Genomic DNA, 24,376 nt, shown 5'->3' with positions numbered 1-24,376 from the left:
CTATCAAATCATGACACAATGGAAAAGAGCAGAGATATGCAAATTCACTTTAATGAGAGAGCATGATTCCTGTTATTGTGGGCTTATCATGCCAGCAGACCAGAAGAGGAAGAACACAATGACTGACAGTAGTAACTGACCCTGATTTTAGTGAAGAGGTAGACCTGCTGCTGTATAATAATAGAGGCTGTGTGGAATATAGAACCTAGGAACTCATTCCCTAGGGAATTTCTTGGTGCTTTTATACCTGGTGATAACCATAACTGGCCAACTGCAGCAACAGCTCACCCAGAGTCACGCTAATCAAGGCCTCAGATGCCTCAGGGATCAAAATCTGAGGACTCGTAGAAAATGAGGGGAGCTTATGATGATTGGGAGAGAAGGAAATGGAAAATACCAATTCCTCATGAGAAACTGTAGCTGCAGTTATAATATTGGATCCTACTACAGTTTCTTTGTCTTTCTTTCTTTTCTTTTCTGTTATTTTTTTCTTCAGAAACTGCGAGTGACCCTCAACTTAAAGCACCACCGACAAAACAAATTGAATTTAATGTGGGTTAAAAATTGAATCTGAAATAGTGTGAGGGGTTTATCTTCTCTGCCCTCAGTGTTTCAGCTGTCACCACTACCCAAGGTCTTGCAGAGTGTCTGATTGACACTTGTTTTTACATAATGTTGTCTTGGACCAAGGGACCTATTTGATGTTGGAGGTGGGGTATGACAATGAGCATATGACCAGAGAATACACTAGTCCTGCCATTTGTCCCAGAAGCTTCCAGCCTGATGAAACTTTGGAACGTCCCCTTGAAAGTACATCTGAGGCTCTAGCTTGGGAATTGGATGCTATCAGTCAATACACAACATATGCCTTGAACCAACCATGATTAGGAGGTGCTGTGTTCCTTATAACTAGAAGACATGGGTTTGGAAATAGAGTGGGTGTAGGAGGAACTCTTATTATCCCTCCTAGTGATTCTCTTGGGGAATTTGTGTTTTGCTTTTCCTCGACTTTAGTTTTTTACCAGAATAGATATCCAGCGATGAGAATGCTTCTACCAGGGGACATGTTTCTTGATATTTAACCTTCTTAAGGCTGAAGCCTACTCTAAACTTCTTCCATTTAACGTTCACAGCTCAGGTCTCAGGCCCTGAGTTTACAAATAAACTAGCAAGATCCCTGAATTCAGGCTTTTTTGAAGCTTCACCAAGCTCACAATCCTATCTGAAACCTGTGGTTCTAGCGTGAGTAATTAGTCATCATCCTAAAGGGCTTAGATTTCTCCTTTTCTCTAAGACATTATGTTTCCCTGGTTATCTCCATTTAGTCACTCCTGCCTCTCTACTCTGATGGAAATTATGCTTCTCTCTATTATGATTCTCATCATACTGCTCTAACCCAGTGTGTCTTTCCATCTACCCTGGCAGGTTTTACACAACCTTACTCATCACGGCTTAGCCTAACGTCTGAACAATTGTATTGTGAATTAAAGAGAGTAAAGAAATCCATTAAAAGGAAGAAGAATTTTCTCTTTTGATTTAGGTACCGTAATGAAAAGATGAGAAGACAGGTATGATCCAGGAGGAGCAAGCAAAAGTTAATTTCATCAAAAACCAGTTACTAAGCCATCATCATATATTACAGACACTTTCTTAGAAAGGCTATGTGAAATCAAATTACAACAAAATATACAGAATTGGTTTATTATGAGGAAAACCCACAAGCAAACTGAGCTCAAAACCAAATATACTTGTGAAGCTGATCTTTTAGATAAAGGTTCAATTAAATTACTGAAGAGTATTTCCTCCCTCCTCCCATGCTCTACAGCCTTTGTCTTCCTCCCTCATTGTATTTTTCTCTTTAGATCTTACAACTCCAGCATCAAGATAGTTTTTATGTATTTGTTTTGCTTATTTTTGAATTTCTCAGTGCCTAGAAAACTCACCTGCCTCACAGAAGAAACTCAAATACTTATTTAAAAATTGAATAAATTTAAGATGTTAAGCAATATTCATGTGCTGTATTACTTTAATTTAATTTATTTAAAAAAGAAACAAAAATTAAAAGGTGTTGCTATAGACAGCGTATAATTGGTGTGTTCAAAGTAAATCATTCAAAAAATAAAATACATATTTAATTCAATTAAAAAATTTAAAATACAAACAAAAATCATGATTCTTTAAAAGGTGAAAAAAGATATTGTTCAGGCTCCTGTTTGAGAAAAAAGAATCTCTCTAGGCTGCAGCCCTGGTCTGTGGTCACTGTCCCTGAATAATTTGCTTCTGCTCTGAGCTGCAGCAGTGGAATGCATTGTGACGTTACACAATGTCTCAGTCTGAATCTCCCTGAAGCTACTGCTCCTGTGTTTCTTGGGTCACGCTGTGAAATGCAGCCTTCTGCGTTGCTGCCCAAGATTTTGCAATTAATCATCAGCTATAGATTTCATAATTGTTGCTTCACTTCGTAGTTGATAAACAGTGAGGCGCGTTTTCCTTCCAACCCGGTATCCCTTGTATGAATGAGGGGGCTTGGATCTACTGCTTGGTAACATGATGGGTTTTGAAGTAAATTACCTAACCCGAAGCAACCATAAGGAAGAAATCTGGAAGAGGCTTCTGAATTCATCTTTTAGAAAGACAGGAGCTATTAGACTCTGGAGAAAATAAATAGCAACCATAGAATGCATGGAGGACTCCAGGTTGGATTAGAGATGTCGGAAATAACTAAGGTGTTCATTTGAGGGTGACTAAAGGAAAATAAAAGGATTTGAGTTGTTTGTCTTAGCTGAAAGCACTTTAAATAGAGAAAGGCAACTCCAGCACTTATTTATAAGGTTAGGTAAAGAATTAAATTGAATTTCATTAGGTTCTGTGATAGCTCTTTCCATGGACTTAGCCTATATTTTATTGAATTTCATTCTAAGACCATTTGACAAATCAGTTTTTCCAGTAAAAAATATTTTAAAGTCATGTCAGCCCTACCTTTCTCTAAAAGATATTTATTCCTGTTCACTACCATAATTAATAGATAGATTTTTCATCTACTGCCTGGAGACAGAGTCACACAGCTTAGTTCTATGATAATAATAACTATATTTATTGAATACCCATATGCTATGCACTGTAGATACATTATATCGTGCAATCTTCACAAACACTTGGGAAAGAGACAATATTTTTTGCAGTTCATTAATGTAGATCAGATGGGTTAAAAGAAAGACTTGCCTTTAGCTAGAAATTTGTTGGAGGCAAAACTAATGCTTGAAGTCAAAACTGTTCGATTAGTGGTAATTAGTACTCTGGAGTAAGACTTAACCAGGCATATATACATCAGAATTGCAAGAGAGGTTTTCCAAAACCCATTGTTCAAGCTCCATCAAAAATTTATGATGAGGACTTTGGAAAAGCTTCCCGTGTAGCTACAAAGCTCAGCTGTCTGGGGGGAGGGGGACCCCAAGTCTCATACTTTAGACGTTCACAAGTCCTGCTGAAGAAAGCATTCCAAGCCATGCATACTGATAAAGGACAAGCAACAGGACCTCTGGGTGGAGTTTTATTTGTCCTATAACTATATATGCTTAATGAGTGTAAATTGAAGAACTATTTTCCTTACCACTAAGGATGGCCAGGGCCAAAGAGTTGGGACCAAATTTCATTTATCTAGGAAGGAAACAACAATCTAGGCAAAAGGAGAGTCCAAAAAAGACTGGAAAAGTCATTTTTTGAGGAGATATTAGGTCATTTTTCTTGAATAAAGCTCTGAGAAATCAGAAAACACAAGAGTGATCTTTCTTCCTGGAATCGTGGCTCCTAATAGAAGTGGCCCATGACAGCTCGAATAGCATGGTCCAGTATAGTCGCGGGTGCCATGAGCAGTGCAGAGAGGACACAGTTAGAAGAAGGTACTGAATCACCACAGGGAAGAGACAAATGTTTGAAATCTCCCAGGGATGTGCTGCGAATAGCAAAAGAATGGGAAGAAAAATTACATAAGCAAAAGGCAGTGAGTCATTTCTGATATCTTCTCCCAGAGGAATCGGTTCCAACTAGGGGCCATTTATGTGTTTATTGATTTATTAAATAAACATTTACTAAGTATCTTCTCTGTACTTTTACTAGGTCCCTAGAATACAAAGTTGATTAATCAGCCTACTTATCAGGGAAAGAAAAAAGCCTTCAAACAAATGGATGTGGCCGGCTTTTAAATTGCTAATAATTCATCCTGTATTTTAGTTTTTGTTACTTTAGAGAGAAGCTCTTCTGCCCATTTCCAGAGGTGGGAAATGTATCAGGAAGTAATAAAATAACACCTACTGCCATCCAGGGTGGGAGGAAGTCTTTCTGCTTCTCTAAACTGCATGCTTAAGGTTTTCTGCTCTAAGAGCTAAAGTTTCTTTATGATGGTTGATCAGGCTTTTTGAGATGAATAGTTAAGAAACAAAGGGAAGGGAAGGGAAAAGAAGGAAAGGAACAAAATTATGGAAGAAAGGTGCTCTCCTCACCACAAATAATACATTGAAAAGAAGTGACAGGGGAAAAAAACCTGGGTCCTAGAGTTTTAAATGTTTAGGTTTAATTCCTATAATAAGAGCTCAGTCTGGGAGTGGGCCCAGGAAATGCTTGCCAGGAGGAGGAATTAGTCTCCATGACTGGCCAAGGTAAATCATATTTTCAACTCTTTGTCTGGCATTTTAAGATTGTCAGTACATCAGACAGATGAGGAATGGTTCCCCAAAGAAAACTTTGTGGGACAGATATAGACACTGGATAAATTGGTGTTAGCTAGACAGTCAACCCAATTGTGGTCTACTATACCTTTTGCCAAGATATGTTAAATCACCTCTTTATTTATAAAAATGCAGAAAATGTATCAGTCATTTATAAGGGCTTAATAAATATTAATACAATTAATGTCAATTGAGACTAAAAACTTTTAGGTACATGTATTATCTATTGTTAAATTCAAAAACTTTGGTTTTAAAGAACATTAAAAAACATTAAAAGCAAGTGTGGAATATTCAATAAATGGTGTTAAAACAACTAAGTAGCCTTCTGAAGAAAAAGTAAATTTTTTTCATAATTTGCAGCATAAGATGGATCAAAGATATAAATCTTGAACTCATAAATATCTCACTATTTTAATAAAAATACAAAAATTATATTGGTGAAGTTTTTTCTAAGTATAAAATAAACCCCAAATCCAAAAAATAAAATATTGATAAAAATATATATATTCCTAATAAAACTTCTAAAAGCAAAGCCAAAAGGAAAAGAATTTGCTTCTTTAGGGGATATAAAGCATCAACATAATAATAATAAAAAGTTCATCAACCCAGCAGAAAAAAAAAAAAAAACCATGGCCAAACAGTTGGAAGGAAGGAGGGAGGGAGGGAAGGAAGGAAGGAGGGAAAGAAGGAAGGAGGGAAAGAAGGAAGGAAGGAAGGAAGGAAGGAAGGAAGGAAGGAAGGAAGGAAGGAAGGAAGAAAGGAAAAACAAGGAAGAATATTTGCTAAGAAATACAAATAACTTTTAAACACATGAAAATATTTTCACCTTCACTCACCCCCAAGAAATGTATGAACTCAAACTAGGATTCCTTTTGTCTGCTATCAAGTAGATAAAGATAAAATTCAATAGCATATATATTAGCAAAGGTATATAAAAACAGGACTTCCAGACATTCAGTATAAATTAAAACGACCTTTAGGGAGCCTAATTTGAAAATGTTAGTTAAAATGTAAAATGCACATTCTCATTGAGTGACTAATCTCATTTCTTAAGATTTATCCTATGTATTAAATTATATTTATGAGGACTGGCACTTATGCAAGCATATGCACTGTAGTCCCATGCTGAACAGCAGAAGACTTCACTAGCCTTCAATATTCATGATGAAGTTTTAAAGATATGGTGGGATATTATATAGCTGTGAAAAACATTTTTAAAAAACCGAGTGAGTTCTTTATGTCCTGATATGGAATGACTATATATACATCATAAAAAGTAAAAATAGTGCTAGAATTACATGTAACGTCATTAATATCAGTTGCCTAAAAGGAAGAAGCATGACACAGAACTACGAGGGGGAATTTTCCTTATGTTCTCTTTTGTACCGTTGGAATTTTGAATCATGTAAATTATTATCATGTATGATAATAATACTACATATTTTTAAAGGATAAAAATCAGGCCTCTTTGCAAAATATAAAATAAAGATATGTGTAGGTTGATTTTATTCCAGTTGGGATCTGTGCCCCTAGTATTTGAAGAATAATAAATACAGTTTAGAAACACACCAGGGCCCTAGTGGAGGAGACCTCAGTGGTAAATGAGCTAAAGGAACAGCACCAGAACGTGGCCACCAACACAAGGCAGGAATAGCAGTGCGGTTACCTCATTGATCTGTTCCTGCAACTAAAGTTTCGCTGCATTTTCATGTCAGCGATTTCTCAAGAGCCTGAAAAGAAACTTGCATTACAACTAGCCATGGGGAAGAAATAAAAAACAGGGAGGGAGATTGCGCTAATTTTATTGTCATTATCCCTTTCAGACTCTGCACTGATGGATGCTCCGATTATGAAAGACAAAGCGGATTTAGAAATATTGGTTTCTCTATCAAATTTTTGATACTTGAACAGGGTACTATTTGTACATTCCTCTTTTTAAAAGAAAAACAGGCTACTAACATATATATATGTTAGTCTATATGTTACTCTTTAAAATATTGTTGTGCATTTGAATCCATCTGAAGTGAAAAAGAAATTATTGGTTCTTTAATTAGTAACATTTGTGTTCTACTCTGCTTTGGTACCAGTAAGCTTGTTTTTAAAAATAGTATAATATTTAGTATTAGTCTCTGTTCATATGAAAGGAAAGATTTACATTTGATGAACTATATTGTGTGAACATAGGCAAAATTAAAGGAGTAGTCTCAGTGCTATCATTTCAAGAGTGATTGGATTTATTATTCTTTCTGAAAGCTTTGACTATTACATTAGAGTCTAGTTTAAAAGAACTAGAAACCAGGAACTCTATCAAAGTTATGATGCCAAATTCTCTTTTGTGTTTTTCACTTGCGTTGTAAAATAAGGATTTTTCTCTTACCGGCATATAAACTTTTCTCTAATTTGTGATAAATATCTTAATAAAGTTCTTAATAAAAAGAAAAAAAAACTGTACCCAGTCATTACATGACAAGCTCCTGGGTTTTTGTATGCTGTCTTCAACATACATGGCTTCCACTTCTTCAGCCATGTCGGCTAATCCAGCTCCAATCACTACACCAGTATTTCAGCAAACTACTAGAAGGAAAAGAAAAGAAAGTCTTTCCATATTCCTTTATGTACACTTAAGAAATTCGAAAACATGCTACCACTTGCATGTCATTGGTCGGAACTGTCACATGATTACGCCTAACTTCAAAGGAGGCTGGGAAATCATTTACTTAAGATAGTTATGTTTATTTTCATCAGATGTTAATTGATGCCATTAATATGGATTTCCTAAAAAAAAATTATTATTTTTCTAGAAAAGAATATTTTGTGTATATATATTTTTGGTTACTCCTGATGTTTATTGTTTGCAGAACCAGAACCATATGACTTTTAATTATTGTAACACTGTAATACAATGAAAATGTACAACATATTCCAAATACACAACATATAATAAATTTTATCATGCTAAATAGTTATTGTTCTTCTAGATGAAATTTCAATCAAATTACAAGTTTTTCCTTTAAACTCTCCTCATAAATTTCCATATAACTTGGGAGATTGCTTCTATTTTGGGTTAAGTTTTTGCATCATTTCTTATAGATAGTATCATTCTATATCTCTAAAAATGTATTGGTATATATCAGAAAAATATATATATCAGCAATAATGTATTTTTTCATAAAAATGTTTAATTTTTTCAACTTCAGAAAAGCATTAGTATTTTCTGTAACCTTATTAAGTTTTGTTTAAGATCTGTCAAAGGCTAAGATCATTAGGTAAATTTTTTATTTTATCTATGTGAAACAAATCTCATTTTTATGTATTTTGTCTTCAACTTTTATAAAATTACAGTTGTTTGTGAATTTTGTTTATGGGTTCTTGATTAACTTTTGTGCACCCTTAATTTCCAATCTCTAATTTTTCTAGATGTGTTTCTTATGAGCAGTCTATAGTTTGATATGTTTTAAAATACAGTTGACCCTTAAATAACATGGAGTCAGGGGCACTAACCCCGCCACAGAAAGTTGTAAATTCACACATAACTTTAGATCCCCCCCCCCCCAATTTAACTACTAATAGCCTGCTATTGCTGGAATGCTATTTAACAGTTGATTAAAACATTTTTTGCATGTTACATGTATTATATACTGTATTCTTACAATAAAGTGAGAAAAAATGTTATTAAGAAAATCATAAAGAAGAGAAAATATATTTACAATATTTATTGGAAAAAATCCATACTTAAGTGGACCTGTTTAGTTCAAACCCATGTTGTTCAAGGGTCAATTGTATTACATTTATATAAATATTTCCAGAATATATGTGATTGTTTATATCTCTCACCTAATTTTATTTCTTGCTATTTTTCTTGGTTTCTCTTTTTTGCTAAAGAAGTTATGCTGTGGTTCCACAGTGATTTGGAATTCATATACTTGTTATTCTTCAAATGGTTTTTTTTAAAGTTTCTCAGAAACATTATTCAGTGTGTATTTGTCAAATTAATCAATCAATAATATGTCATCTTTTGTCTGTCCTTTACAAAAGACTAGAAATATGAAATCTTTTATTTTTATTTACTTTTCATGTCCTCACTCTTCTCTCTCTGCCAACACAAACTAAATCTTTCTTGTAATAGATTAATCAATAGATTAACAAATAATTGCTATTAAATTGCATTAAATTATATTTAATCATCTCGGTTTTTAAGCATAACTACAAGTTATTTTAACCTTATATTAAATCTGTTTCAATATTCTCTATTTGCCTTCTATCTCTCTGTATTCCTATTCTGCCTTTAATCTTGGTTCATGTTTTGGTTGGCTGAGTAAGTTTTTCTAAGATCACTGAAGACATATATTTCTGAAATACCATATGTCTAGGATTATCTCCTATTTCTATCTCACTTGAAAAGAATCCTCAAGAATATAAAACTCTTTGCTTGTAATCTCTTTATCTAGAATTTGTACTGAACCATGGTTCTGAACCTTTTTTCTGTTTCTAACATCTTTAAGAATTTAATGAAAAGCGTGGGCCTCTACATAGAAAACAAGCATTTATCTGTTCAAAAACTAACAGAATTTTACATAGGCTTTCATAATTCAAGAGATGCCTGAAGCTCATGCATTAATCTTCAAGTAAAGAATTTTTTGAAAAGATGTTTCTAAGGGACTTTGGAACTAATCTTCCAGTCCTTTAAAGTTAATGTTTTATCCACCTAAATTTGTATTTGCAAGATTTTTCTCTTCATCATAAGAATTTATATTTTTTTGTTGCTTATACTGCGCCATAGTTTTAATTTGGTTCGTTTTTAATTCCTTCTGCAGTGGGTCCTGGGAGGCTGCGCTAACTCACATCAGTGACACTCTTTCCTCTGGTTTCTCCCGAGGGAGACTGGAGAAAAGGAGGAAATGGCTTGAAGAATGTATTCCGCAGGCTCCCTCTCTCCATGCCATGTTTCTGTAAGTCAGCTGTGTCCCCCATACAGACCACAGCTCTGGACAGTGGTCAGACAGTTACTCTCTTTGGGTTCTGAAAGCCACTCCATCCAGGCCTAAGTAGCATTATCAGCCAAATTCTCTTCCATTTCATAATTTCTGCTACTTTATTCATGCTTCCTGCATGCTGCATTCTTCTATTTGTCTTTTAGTTTCTGCCCTTCCCCTCTGCCTGCTTCTTTCTCTATGTATCGGAACTGTCAGTAGATAGCCACCATGGAGCAAGTGTCTATCCCCCTCTAGTCTTCAAATGAATGATGCGAGAGACAGGCAGCAGTCACTGATCCAATCTCATGCAGACAGGGGAGTGGAGTCATATGATAGAGTGAAAGATTTAATAAGGAACCTCTCAGAAGTACCCTAAAAGCATGATGAAAACACTGCAGAACAGAGCACATAAATGTCACATAATGTCTTCACTTTCCTAATATGTGAGTTTAAATTACCCTTTTCATCTCATATTAATCTTAACTCCTGCATTGGAATTCTGGTGGTGGATTCCTATATTACTTGTATTTTTCTAAGATTCTGACCATTCTTCCAATCACCCTCTCTACTGGGTGCATTCTCTCTCTCATCATACACTCACACACACACTCACACACACATTACTCCAAACAGAAAGTCCTCCACTCTTAATTTATTTCTGTGCCCTTAATTTTATAACTTTTTATTTAACCTATTTTCTCTTGTTTTAGGGAACATAGTGTTTGGGTTGGCGCCATGGAGATACATGGGTTTTTTTCCCATCGATTTTACATAGAAACCAGAGAAAAGTTTTTAAAAATATTTGAATAATTTTGTTTTTTTGTCTTTTTGATTCATACTAAGATATTCCCTACTATAACTCAATTATTGCTTTTATGCAAAATCTTTGGATTTTTTCCTCCAGAAAATGTATTATGGTTACTTTTGATCTCTATTTTCCAAAGTAAAATTTGTCTTCCTCATTATTTTTTTCTTTCCATTCCTGATGAATTTCTTTGTAGCATCAATTCTGTTGCTTACAGCTTCCAACGAAGATTTCAATTTCATCATCATGTTTTTGATTTCTTTTAGACCTTTTCTCACTTTTTATTTTACTCCCCTTTTATCTGTTTTGTTGCCTTTTCTATTGAGGTTTTTTAAAGTTTCTCCTATTACATTTTATCTCATTCTTTATTTTACGCTCCAGCTCTATAATCTCATCTTATTGGTACTATTTTTTAAAGTTAATTTTTAAAATTATTTTAATTTTGTATTTATTTTAATTAGTTTCAAGTATACAGTACATTGGTTAGACATTGTCAGGGCTGAGCGGATGGTGTCGGCTACGCCAAGTGTCAGCGGTATTGCTGATCGAGAAGGGAAGGTTCGATGGTGAGACGCCCAGTTGGAAAAACGCACACGAGGCAGACATGAGAATGAAACTGCAGGCAGCAACTTTATTGTGCAGAGTGCATTTCTGTTGGGAAGTGCAGTTCTACTGGGGGAAGTGTGGTATTCAGTGCACTTCTTCTGCTCCCCTTTCTTGTGTTCCTCTTCTTCTCTCCAGGGGATCATAGGGCTCCTCACATAGCAGAGGACAATAGTGGCCTTCAGCCACACATGTGTGATACAATAAGCTGAAGTATATTTACATATTTTCTAAATCTGGGATCCTATTCCTAGACACGGGCCTGGATCGCAGCCAAACTTTGGACCAGCCAGATCTTGGGCCAGTCAGGCCTGGTGCCCACAGACATTTATATAGTTCATAAAACGATCCCCCTCCATGGCTCCCTCCCTCCCCTGACCTTCCACCTAGCCATCATATTAATGCTAACTGCATTCCCTATCCTGTTCTCCCCATCCCCATAACCATCCATCAGCTACTAATTTTTGTACTTCTTTAACCCTTCACCCCATTTTCCTATCCCCTAACCCCCTCTCTCCTCTGTTTGTCACCAAATTGTGCACTATGTTCATGAGTCTGGTTTTGATTCCTTAGATTCCACATATAAGTGAAATCGTATAGTGTTTACCTTTCTCTGTCTCACTTAAATATCTTCTAGGTTTATCGAAGCAATATCTTTTTCCATCTCCTTCCTTTTAGTCTGTGTGTGACTTTTAATCTGAAGTGAGTCTTTTTTAGGCAGCATATGTAGAGGATTGTTTTCTTATCCATTAAGCCAGTCTATCTTTTGGTTTGAACATTTAATTCTTTTCCATTTGAGGCACTTATTTATAGGAATATCGTTGTCACCATTCTTTATTCCTGCTTTTGATACATGTTTTTTCGGTACATGTTTTTTCTTCTTAAAGAAGTCCCTCCAACATTTCTTGTAATACTGGCTTGGTGGTGATAAATTCCTTTAGCTAATTTTGGTCTGGGAAGCTCTTTATTTGTCCTTCAACTCTAAATGATGGTTTTGCTGGATAGATAAAGTATTCTTGGTTGTAGATACTGTGTCTTCATAATGTCAAATATTTTGTGCCAAGCCTTTCTGTCCTGCATAGCTTCTTTTGAGAAATCAGCTGCCGGTCTTGTGTGTGTTTCCTTGTAGATGACTGTTTGATTTTCTCTTGCTGCTTTTAATGTTCTTTCTTGATATTTAACTTATGGCATTTTAATTATGATGGGTCTTGGTGTAGGCTTCTTTGGATCCCTGGTTTTTTGGATTCTCTGAGCTTCCTGGGGTTTCATGCCCATTTCTTTCACCAAGTTAGGGAAATGGAAGTTTTCCGTCATTATTTCTTCAAGCAGCTGTTCAACATCCTGATTTTCTTCAGTTACCCTGATCAGATGGATATTTGGACCCTTAATAGTGTCCCGTAGACTCCTTAAATAATTTTTACAGTCTTGGCATCTCTTTCCTTGCTATTGCAATTGAATGTCCTTGGTTTTCCCATCCTCTAGAGAGGGCATTTGAGCCTTTTCTTTATTCACTTTGTTTATTCCACTTAATATACTTCTCATCTCAGATAATGTGTTCTTCATTTCAGACTGATTCCCTTTTATAGTTTCCATTTCCATTTTTATGTTTTTTTTTTTATCTCTTTGTTGAAGTTCTCACTGAATTTATCTACACTTCCCAAAAGTTCATTGAGCATCTTTAAAACCAGTGTTTTGAACTCTGCAGTTGTTAGATTACTTGACTCCATTATATCTGGATCTTTATTCTGTTTTCTCATATGGTTTCTGCTTCTTTGTCTTCCCATTTTGGCTGCCTTTCAGTGTTTGTTTCTATGTACTAGGCAAAGCTTCCAAATCTCCCGGTCTTATTAGTGTGGATTTTTGAAGTAGGTGTCCAGTGGCACAGTCCTGAGAGGGGTTCAGCTGCAGGCCAAATTTTGTCCAAGCCTCTACCCCTCCAGGACCACCTATTAAGATTCAGCAAGCAATCCACAGATGCTATACTTGTAGTTGCCTCAAAAGGCCACACCAGTAACTGAGGCCAGTTGCCTCCAGTGTGAGTCTAGGCACTGCTCAGCAAGGAGCACCTGACTTGCTGAGGATACACCTGAATGTGGCTTGGGTAGGGCCGCAAGTTGGGAGAGGTGGGGTTTCAGGGAAATCTCTGGTCCGAGCGACCTCTTTTATCTAGTTTGACGACATCCCTACTATGACGGCACTGTGTCCACACATAGGGAGTGAATGGGGCTCAACAGAGAACAATGGATACCATCAGCACTTCTGTACAGAGTGAGTCTCACCTCAGCTCTCACTCTGACAATGTCTTCCTGTAAGTCCCTGGTGCCCCCTGCACACAGCCAAATCGGCACTGGTGCTCAGAGCAAGCAGGTCCGTCACTGCAAAAATCCACTCACAGACATGAACCTTTTAATAGGCGTCTGCCACTGCCACATTCTTGGTCTCATTCAGCTGCTAAAGATCAGGCAGCCCCGCATCCTCACCCCATCCTACTTTCTGCCGTTGCAGGGCGATTTCTTGGATTTCTCGGATTTCTCCCTAGTTGTTTGGCTTATTCATCAAGATCCCAGGCTGTTTTCCCTTGGTGCTGCTCCTTGTTTCTGTCACTTTGATTTGGTTGCCAGAAGGATGAACAGAGCCTCTATCATCTACATCAAATTTTCCCTCCCCTTAAAGTTTCTTATCATTACTGATTTTCTGATAATTTTTCAAATTGTGTTATTCTCTTTTAGTGTATGATTTTCTTCCAAAACTTCACACATTTTATTGTTATTGCTTTTGTTGTTGATTTATGTTTACTTTTCTTCAAAAGAGAAGTCCTCTGACTATACTCAAAATTTCCCAACTGGGAGAAAATTTGGATCGCCTGTGTCCCTACTTCTTTTCCACTTGGATGCTGATTAAATCCTGTTCTTAGAGTTGAAGTGAAGTGTTATTGCCTTAGCCCAGCTCTAGTATTTAGCCAGCTTTTTTTCCTGCAGGTCTGTTGAACCATAACAGAGTTTTCTGGGAGCTGCAGTCTCCACCATGACGCAGGCAGCTGGAGAAGCAAGTTTGGCAGTCTTAGGCAGCAAAAGTTGAGAGGGGGTGACAAAAGTGGAAAGGAGGGCAACATAGAAATAACTCCCATGTGACAGAGAGAGGATTAGTTGGTACAAATCTGTTCCTATGAGTTAATGGGCAGAAAGTGGGAGAAAGCTAAATTGTGTCTTCTAGAGTCCTTACAGATGGTGGTTTGCTCTTTTCATGAAGGTAAGCATAGGCAGGATACAGATTGTTTTCTTTCAACAAATTTTATCTTCTATAATTAATAAAATTCCCCTGAGATTTTAGGCATTTTGTTGGTTTCCAGAGTTAGTTGATATTTTATTTTTGTTTCTCTCATTTTGAGTTTCAAATGAAATGAAATGAAAAAAAAGAAAATTTGAGGGTTTTCAAATAAAAGTCAACATCTGTTAACTAGGCACAAGTCTAAAAGGAATTGAACAGAAATTCTTGCATAAAAACAATGTATTTATTTTGGAAAAGTTATAGAAAGAAAGATAGATAGATGATAGATAGAAAGATAGAAAGATAGATAGATAGATAGATAGATAGATAGATAGATATAGATATTCTTCTTGCTACCAACCACTTTTATTTAAATTACATTTGGCTTATAAAACTTTCTTTATCTTATGAGTAGACTTTGTGTATGGCTTAGGACATATTATCATGCTGGAAGAACTGATAGTTTTTAGGGTATCGTGGTGTAGGTATAGACATAGCCCACTAACGTTGCTGCTATGTAGCAGTAGAAGTCATTTAAATAATTATCATAAAATTGCATTAGATTTCCACTGAGTAATCTGAGGACATATGTTTTTATTCTGGTTTTCTTGGCAACTAGCTGTGTAAATTAAGGAACATTGTTTAATCTATAGATTTATCAATTTCTCTCCTATGAAAGGTAAAAATCTCTGTCCAACTTATTTTCCTGTATTATAATAACATAAAACATAGAGAAAATAAAAAGTGGTTAACAACTGGAAGCTAGAAGTATTGACTCGATGATCATTTATTTCAAATATCTTTAAGTAACTTTATGTACCAATTTATTTATTTAATATTTTTTTTCTCTTAACTAAAATCTAAACTCTATAAAGAATTTTTATGCTGTTTTGGTCTCTGCTGTATTTCAACATCTACAGATAGTTTTTGTCCCACAGTGGGCAATGAGTAAGTGTTTAATAAATAAATGAATGAGCTAGCTTTGCACTAGTGATATAAAAACATAAACAGTTTATAGTCCTTGACCTGCTGAATCTCACATTAGCCTTAATTCATGAAATATAAGTTAGGAATACGTTGTGTAAATGTGTCCAAATAAAATTCATAAACATAAAGTAAAATGCACTCATTAAGAACAAATTCATCTCAGAAGCTAAGCAGGGTTGGGCCTGGCTAGTACTTAGATGGGAGACCACCTAGAAATACTAGGTGCTGTAGGTGTATTAAAAAATAAAAAGAACAAATTCAAATTCTAAGAAATAGATCCAAGGTACTAAGGTCAATTTTTCTTTTTTTTCTTGGAATAATTTTACTTTAATTTTAGTTTCTTAATTAAAAGTCTGCTCAACTACTCCTTATTCAAAAGAAATATATTACTTGGTTCTTATAAAATTTACTTACCATCCATAAGCTGACTCCTTAATGTGCATGATTCTTTTATGCTATAAATCCAAGGAAGGCTTGAAGATGAATATCAGATTTACTCTTCTAATATTTCAGAGTCCATACTTAAGAGAATGCCTTTGATCTGAATCCAACTCTCCTTAAGTATAAATGGGTCAGAGTCATTATTATGCTTGAAGTTTATAGCTGCCCTCCCCTTTCCTCCAATTCCCACCAGTCCTTTCAGAGAGCTCAGTTTGTTACATAAATAACAATTTGCAGTTTGAAATGAAAGATTCTCAAATTTAAAAAATAATTTCTAAATCAATTAAATAAGATTAACGTATACCATTCAAATAAATACTGTAAACCAACATGTCCTGGAGCTGGAGTGCTGGGTTTCCAAACCCTGACTGTTGCTTTGCAGTTATCTATCCCCTCTAAACTTCAATTTCTGTATCTATTATTGGGAATAATGTTACTATTTACCTATAGTGTTTTGTAAGACTCAAATGAGAAAATGCAGGAAAAGAACTTTAGCTCGTGTGTGTGTGTGTGTGTGTGTGTGTATGTATATATATGTATATATATGTATATATATACACATGCACATATATAATTTAATACATATATAATTTATTCTCTTTTAAAGTAAATATTATTTCTGTAATCCCCAGTTTACACATGAAGAACTCGAAGCACAAAAGGTGACAGAGTGTGTCCACCGCCATAGAGTAAGGTTAAGATGTGGGCATCTTTATTCTGTCTACCATATGTGTTGAAGATAAAATGCAAAGTACTAAATGACTGCTTAGGTGAGAAAGGAGTGAGTAAAAGGAGTTGAGAATAATTCCTACGTTTGTAGCTGCTGGAGATAGGTAAATAGGTTATGACAGGTGTCTAAAATGCAATACATAGAATTATAAACAAAGAGCTGTGATATCAACTAACCGCCTATGAAACTTGGAGCAGTTTCCCCAGAGTAAATAGAATTTGTTCCAAGTCTGGAAGGGTTACCAGAAGCTTACCAGGTAGAGAAACGTGGGAAGATTGCTTTAAAAACCAACTGAGTAATGTCAGGAAACATAATGCAAGGTATTTTGATTCCCTATGCAACTTTAATTTTCTGTGTAATCTGGTTATTCATAAGCTATGTTAAAATGGAGTTTAGCTGGATCTTGAATTCAGACACAAAACAAATAGTGAGTTATTCCAGGGACATCAAGACCAACATTACACATTCCATATGCCCCATTTCACTACAAATGAGCAGCTTTATGACCTGGCTCCCTCGAGAGTCTTCAAATAGAGATTTAATTAAAAAGCATTAGAGAAACTCATCCTGAAATAACAAAGGCAGTGGTAGGCATAAGAAGACATAACCCTGGTGAGAACTTGGTGCAATGACTGCAGATACTATTAAGAAAATGGACAAATAGAAGATTATCTCTGAGGACAATAGTTTTGCAATATCACGAGAGGTATTAAAATATGTAAACTTACCTTAGGATGAAAAATATTTTTTAAATGTGATTCATTCGATTAAAATTCAGTGTATTAATTTTTGCATTATCTATGGAGACACATCAGAAAGAAGATTGTAGGAGATAAAGTAAAACAAAAGAGCTTTTTGAAAATGATGATTGCTCCTTCTGTAATTATTGCTTCATTATAATTGAAAAATTGAATTATATTAAATTATTATTTATAATAAATATGTATAAAATAATCTAATTTTTATTGATAAATGACTGATATAACTATTAATCATTTGATACTTATTTTAAAACTGTTAATATGTTTTTCTAAGTTGATATCTCTCCAGAACCAAGTAATCCTTATGCAAAGAGTGCTAAAATACATTTATGCATGAGATGTAATTATTATCTATTCTAGAATCATAGATAAGGTCTATTTTGAGAATAACTGATTTTTGTCTAACAAAAGAAATAAGGGATAATTAATTGTCTTAAACTTACTTATCCTCATTTAGATGATGGGACTTACCTGTGGGCCATACCATTTAGTAATCTTTGTTCTAAACAGCTGTTGCCAAGAATATTTAATTTCTAAGCATATTTCGTGTGAAGTCTGAGGCTGACATAGCCTATTTTTGAAGTGAAAGTGTTTCTCTCCTACTGACCCATCAATGTAAATTAGTATTTAGTAGGAAAGCTAAGAAAGTGGGGATCTTACAATGGATGATCAAAATGAAAAGTAAAGGAAAAAGGAAAAAAATAAGGAAGAGAGGGAGAAAAAGATCAGTAGTGCATGCATATACATGCGCACACACACAACCTATTGATAATTAGGAGTCATAAATGAACTTTAACAGTATAGAAATATCTGAGCAACTACTATGCGCCGGGAACTGAGACTACAACAGTGAGCATATGCTCCTGCATTCTGAGTGCTTATATTCCAGTGTGGGAGACAGACAATCACAGCAGGAAATAGTATTAGCAGAAAATTAAAAAGAAAAAATTAGGAGAAAAATAAAGGCAGATATGGATTTCAGAGAAGTGAGAAGGGGTAGAAATGGTCATCGAAGTTCTCGCTGATAACAGGACATATCAGCAAAGATGTGAAGGAGTAATACCAACCCGTGAGGATATTTGAAGATTGTTCCATGTGAAAGAAAAGCTACTACAAGAGGTCCTGAAATGCCTGCAGTGTTCCATAAAAATGAGAGCGCCAGAGGGCTGGAGTGGAGTAAGTGGGGAGGAGAACGGTAAGACCTGAAGTCGCAGGGTTTATGGAAGGCTAGAATGTGTATGGTCTTGCTGATTTTACTAAGGACTTTAGACCTGAGCTAGATAGTACAGTAGTCACTGACCAAATGTTGCTACTGACTAGCGTGACTGAATTTTAATTGCATTGAAATTAATTTAAATTAAAATTTTTAAATTGATACTTGATTCAGTTATTGGGAAACTTTGCATATATATCAATGAAGTATTAAGGGAATTCTTCTAACATACTAACATGTAAGCTATTATATAACACAGATTGTTTAAAAAAATAAAAATAACAGAAAAAAATTATGTTTTAATTTGGAAGAATTCCATTGTGTCATAAGCTAGACTTTAAGTGAATATAAGCTCTACTAGGCTTAAATAAAAAACTCTGACTTATTTATGGCCCATTTTGTTAGCTATTGTTTGTTGTGACTCCAATTTTTAAGTGAGTAAAATATTATGACTTTTTTAGTGAAAAAGAAAAGGGAAAATTCATTCAAGGTGTAGAGAACATTACTAAAAATTATAAAGGCAGAAATGAACAGAGAATAAGAAAAGAATATTAATGAGATCTGCCTGATAATTTAAAGTGGAAGTTTGTGCAGAAACAAATTGAAAACAGTTGATGGAGATCTTCGAGGCCCAATAACTGAGGCTCCAGAAGGTGATGTATCTGATAAAACCATTCTAAAGACCTGTGAAGACTCCATATCAGGGGAAGACTAGTGACAGTCTCCTGGACAGCCTTTGGAGAGTAAAATAACCACTACTGGAGTCATTAAAATTAATGAGACCTGAAGACCTTTTCTAGAAGTGGAGTCTGCATTTCTTTACATATCAACATATGGGCACATACTCATTCTCTACCCAACTTCACAAATAATTTTATAATACAATAAGCCAGGGGTTAAATAAAGTGCTTTTTAAAATTATTATTATTGTAGTAAAGCCCTTCTGTTGTGCTGGTGATACAGGTCAAGGATTATAAATACAATGATAACCTCCCATAAAAATATATATATTTTGTATACACAAAGCTTATGCAGTTGACCCTCAGCTTAACCCAAATAACAGGACAGTGAGATTGCTTCTATGAAGATGTATCTTTATGACTTTCTTTAGGTATCTTTAGGTAAATGCTAATACCCATCTTCTAAGAAAAGTCCTTTAAGGTTTTACTTTAACCTTCTTGATCTCCATTACCTTAGTGATCTTTTAAGAAAACTCACTCACTTAGAACTATTTCCAGTAAATTATATAAACCACACTTACAGTGTGGACCAGATACAGAAAGTGTGAGTAACACTAAGAGTACATCTTAATCTCTCAATTCACTAAATTAATTTGAAGCTAATTAATGTGATAGCATAGTTGAACCAGCAGGAATATTTAATTAAAAAGAGCACATAGTTTAAAGTTTAGTTTTGTTTTATAAAATATTTCTACATTTTCTTTGAGGCAAGGAGGAGAGAGAAGAAGAGAGGGAACTGGGCTTTTTAATCTTGAATATGTTTATGTCATTTGCATGTAAAATGAAGAATAAACTTGGGGTTTAATAAGTGAAAGAAAAAGTGTTTGCTGTAGTTTTTGTTATGTCATGATGAGGCATCAAAATAAATGACTTTGTTCAAAGAGCAAATGATCTAAAGCACAGTACTCACAAAAGAAAGCACAGCAAATTACTCCATCTATAGACTCAAGCTCCAAAGGTCACTGAAAGACAGGTCTGTCCTCTAAAAGGCCAAGGAGGCACTTCTGTTTTCAGTCTCTAATATTTAAAAAAAAAAAAAAAAAAAAAAAAAAGGTCCTTATCCTTGCATGCTCCAAAAAGCTGTGGATCCAAATCTCTGACAGAATAACCTTGTTAGCTGCTTGAGAAACTTAGGTCAAAATTCTCACCCAAACCACCATTAACTTTTGCCATCACCGTGATAACTTAGTCCTGGTTAAAAGGGCTCAAAAGGCCTGTTAGCAGAATATTAAGGTAATGAATTCTTCATTTCCCATGTTGAAGTAGTGCTTAATCAGTTCTCTAAGCTATGACCACTCAATCATAATACAGTTTTAAACAGATCGGCTGTCTCACTCAATAGCAAATGGGAGTTGAAATGAACTTTTTTCCTGTTTGAACCATTAATAACAATAAATCCACTGTAATATCGGGGATTTTATATAGATACTTCTTGTGAGGAAGCACAATGTGTTTCACATTCATTGATAAACATATCAGCAAAATGTTTGCTCGGAAGTAGCCAATGCCAGCAATATTGCATTGTTCAAAGTAATTATTTCATACATACATCCTCTCCGGCTATTAAACATCTTATTTAGTGCTTGAATTTCCAAGCATGTCCAACATATTCTCTATATCAACTTCACTCAACTTTTTCTCACATGAAATTTTATTGAATATTATTTATAAATGCATACAGGCGATTATATTCCTCTCTCTTCTCTAGAAATTCCGATAGTCTATTAGAGGACTGTGCCTCCTGTATAAAAATCAGTTGTATGTGGAATCTAAAAAATCTGAACTCATAGAAATAGAAAGTAGTACGGTGGTCATCAGGGATTCTGGGTCAGAGATTAAGGAGCTGTTGGCCAAAGGATACAAACTTTCAGGTAGAAGATGAATAAATTCTGGGGATCTGATGCACACTGTCGTGTTTATAGTTGATGGTACTATAGTGGGTAGCTGAAAATTGCTACTAGAGTAGATCTTAAATGTTCTCATCAAAGAAAAAGAAATTGTAATTATGTAATGTGATGGAGATAATTATATTGCAATATATGAGTGTATCAAATCAATACATTGTAAACTTTAAACTTATACGATGTTGTCTTGCACTGCTTGCTAACAGGGATGCACTCTGAGAAATGTGTTCTCAGAGTACATCCCTGTTTTGTGATACAAACATCATAGAGTGTAATTATACAAACCTAGATGGAATAGCTTACTACTGTAATTGTATGTACTATACTTTTATATGACTGAGATTGCATAAGTTTGTTTATACCAGGATCATCATAAACATGTGAGTAATGCCTTGTCCTATGACTTTGCTATGGCTACGATGTCACTGAGCAAGTTTTCAGCTCCACTCTAATTTCATGAGACCACCTTTGTGTATGCGGTCTGTCCTTAACCAAAACGTCATTATGCAGTGCATGACTGCATACCAATTTTATCTCAATAAAGCTGGAAGAAAAAAAGAATCACTCTTCTGTATCTACTATCTATCTCCATTCTTTTATTTTAATTCAATGGCTCAAAGTCTGCCAAGGTCATCGATAATCTCTTTAAATTAAATTCTTTTCTCTCATCTCTTAACTTTCAGATTCTGCTCCCATGTGATTTAACAAAGTTTTTCATTTATTTCTTAAAAATTTTGATCCTGAGCATAACTTTTATCCTCCCCTTAATTTTCCCAGGAGTTTCATTCTGTACCTACTCAATGTCTGCTCCCACCCCTACTAAGAGCTAGTGCCCTCCGCTGCTAAGAGTTTAGTACCCTCCACTAATTATTATTCTCAAGGAGTAATAATTAAAAACATCCAAACTGCTTCACTGTTTCAAAGTTAACTAGCAATGCAATATAACCTCCAAATTTCAGGGAAATTATTTGCTCACTTTGAAATATCAAATTCCAAATACTTTATTTTTATATCTAACTACAATTCTATAAATTTATTTAGAAATATAAAACCTCTTTCATAGCTTTTATTCTTTGGCATAAAATGACACTAAAATGTCAAATCATCAATATTACATTCATGGTAGACAATATGTTTGCTTATTTAAAAATAAATCAATACATACATCCCATATATATGCTTGAATAAATATGATTGATTATTCAGGCATCACTCTGATTATCTAAGCACTTTTTAAAAGCTAAATGTCCTCTAATATTCTCACCCATTTCCTAATTTCCAAATATATACAATTTATTTATAAGAAGTCCACGCTTCTTACAGACATATGTATTGCAAGAACATGTATTGAAGCAGAGACAACTCTCCAAATTGCAGATTTATTTATTATGGAAAAGAACAAAAACTATAAATTTATTTTTTGTTTCATTTGTTACATAGTTCTGAGACCATGTTACAACTTCAGCTATTAAACGAAATTCAATTATAGTCCATATCTTTATAGGATCTTAAAGATTTTTATCAGCTTAGGATAGAACTGCACATGGTTATAATTCAACCCTCTGTTACAATTTCAGAAGAGCTGAAGCTTATTTTTAGCATTACCATTCCTTCACAGTCTGTGTGTTTTTTCTCTTTGTTCTAACCAACTGTTATCTGCTTCTTTCTTTATTGCTTTCTTCTACAAATATTTTCAATCTATTCAGGACTCTTGGATTTATACGTATTTATTTATTAAGAAACTGTAATTTGGAGTTTTAAATTCTTCGACCTACTGATAAGAGTCACTATGTTACCTTCTGCTATTGGATTCAACAAATGAACAAAGATTTCCACTAAAATAATGTAGCTCTAAGAAAGAAATCTCAGGTTTTAGTAATGAGATTTGGGGACGGGGCAGGAAATTAAGAAATTTCTCTACATCCTTGAAATAAGAAACTCTACTACATGTGTTTCTAAAGCCAATCTCAATCCTACAACCTGTGACACACAAGATTGTTTTATGATAATACTTTAAGGCAATTATTTCACACCAAGCATATTTTCATATCACAAAGAGATATGGATCATTAAACTAAAGGTTCTAAATCTCTGAATTTTATATTATATCAATTTTTATCTATGAAACATGAATGCACATACATGTATAAAGTATTATTAGGCTATGAACATTTAGTAAGTGACTTTAAAGTGACATGTAGCAGAAATTGTAACAAAGCATTATTCACCTGTATTAACCATCTTATTAGCCTAAAGTTCATTTGCTTAATTAAGAAAGTGTTAGTATTTTCAAAAGTTTTTTTTTCTTTTTTTTTTTAAATAATTTATTTTTTATGGTGACATTGGTTAATGAAATCCAATAAGTTTCAGCTATACATTTTGACAGTAAGGCATATGTTTATTTACATTATGTGTTCTCCTAAACATATGGAACGTTTCATGAATTGCGTGTCATCCTTGTGAAGGGGCCATGCTAATCTTCTCTGTATAGTTCCAGTTTTAGTATATGTACTGCTGAAGCGAGCACTCTTCCTTTAACTTATTTTTCTTACTATAAGCATAATCTCATAAAGTCAAAGCGTGTTCTCAGTGAAATGAAATCAAATTTTCTATGAAAGAAAATGGGAAATAATAAAAAGGTAAATAAATGAATTTATGCTTCTTTACTGGTATGGAACGTTATATTTTTGTGTGTTTGGGTAAATCCTGATAACTCATTTCAGAGTGCTCTCATGAGTGTGGAGGGTGTTCTTCCAGCTTCTGGTGGCTTCCAATATTTCTTGGTTTGTGACCACATCTCTGTGTTGGTAGACACAACACCTTCTCCACTTCTGTGTGTGTGTATGTGTGTGTGTGTGTGTGTGTGTGTGTGTGTGTGTGTATGTATGTGTGTGTAACCTCCCTCCTCCCTCCTCCTCATTCCTATAAGAATTTATAATTTAGGGCATTTAGAGTCCAACTAGATAATAAAATATAATCTCTCATCTCAAGATTCTTAACTGCTTTTGCAAAAATCGTTTTCTTTTTTTGACACATAAGTTTTCAGGGATGAAGATGTGGATATCTTTATTTTGTGGGGGGTGGAGAGGAGGAGTTCATTTTTTAGCTCACCATGGAGTTATATATTGTTTAGATTATTTCTCCGGTTCCAGGTAGGACCATAAGCCCTATGAGTCTATAATAGAATATTAGCTGTTCGTTTCTCCGACTTTTCCCATTTCTACTCAG

At 34.6% G+C, this 24,376-nt stretch overlaps 1 non-coding gene across 1 annotated transcript; it reads right to left on the bottom strand.

Annotated features, from left to right (window-relative positions):
- Positions 1-23,569: 23,569 nt before the first annotated feature.
- LOC118610849 lies at positions 23,570-23,675 on the bottom strand. The gene has a single exon (XR_004954113.1). It is a non-coding gene; the product is annotated as a U6 spliceosomal RNA (small nuclear RNA).
- Between the last annotated feature and the right edge of the window lie 701 nt (positions 23,676-24,376).

The sequence above is a fragment of the Rousettus aegyptiacus genome, unplaced genomic scaffold (genome assembly GCF_014176215.1).
Source record: "Rousettus aegyptiacus isolate mRouAeg1 unplaced genomic scaffold, mRouAeg1.p scaffold_m13_p_13, whole genome shotgun sequence".
NCBI lineage: Eukaryota > Metazoa > Chordata > Mammalia > Chiroptera > Pteropodidae > Rousettus > Rousettus aegyptiacus.
The sequence above is the reverse complement of the archived record's forward strand: the minus strand, read 5'-3'. Positions and strand labels throughout refer to the sequence as shown.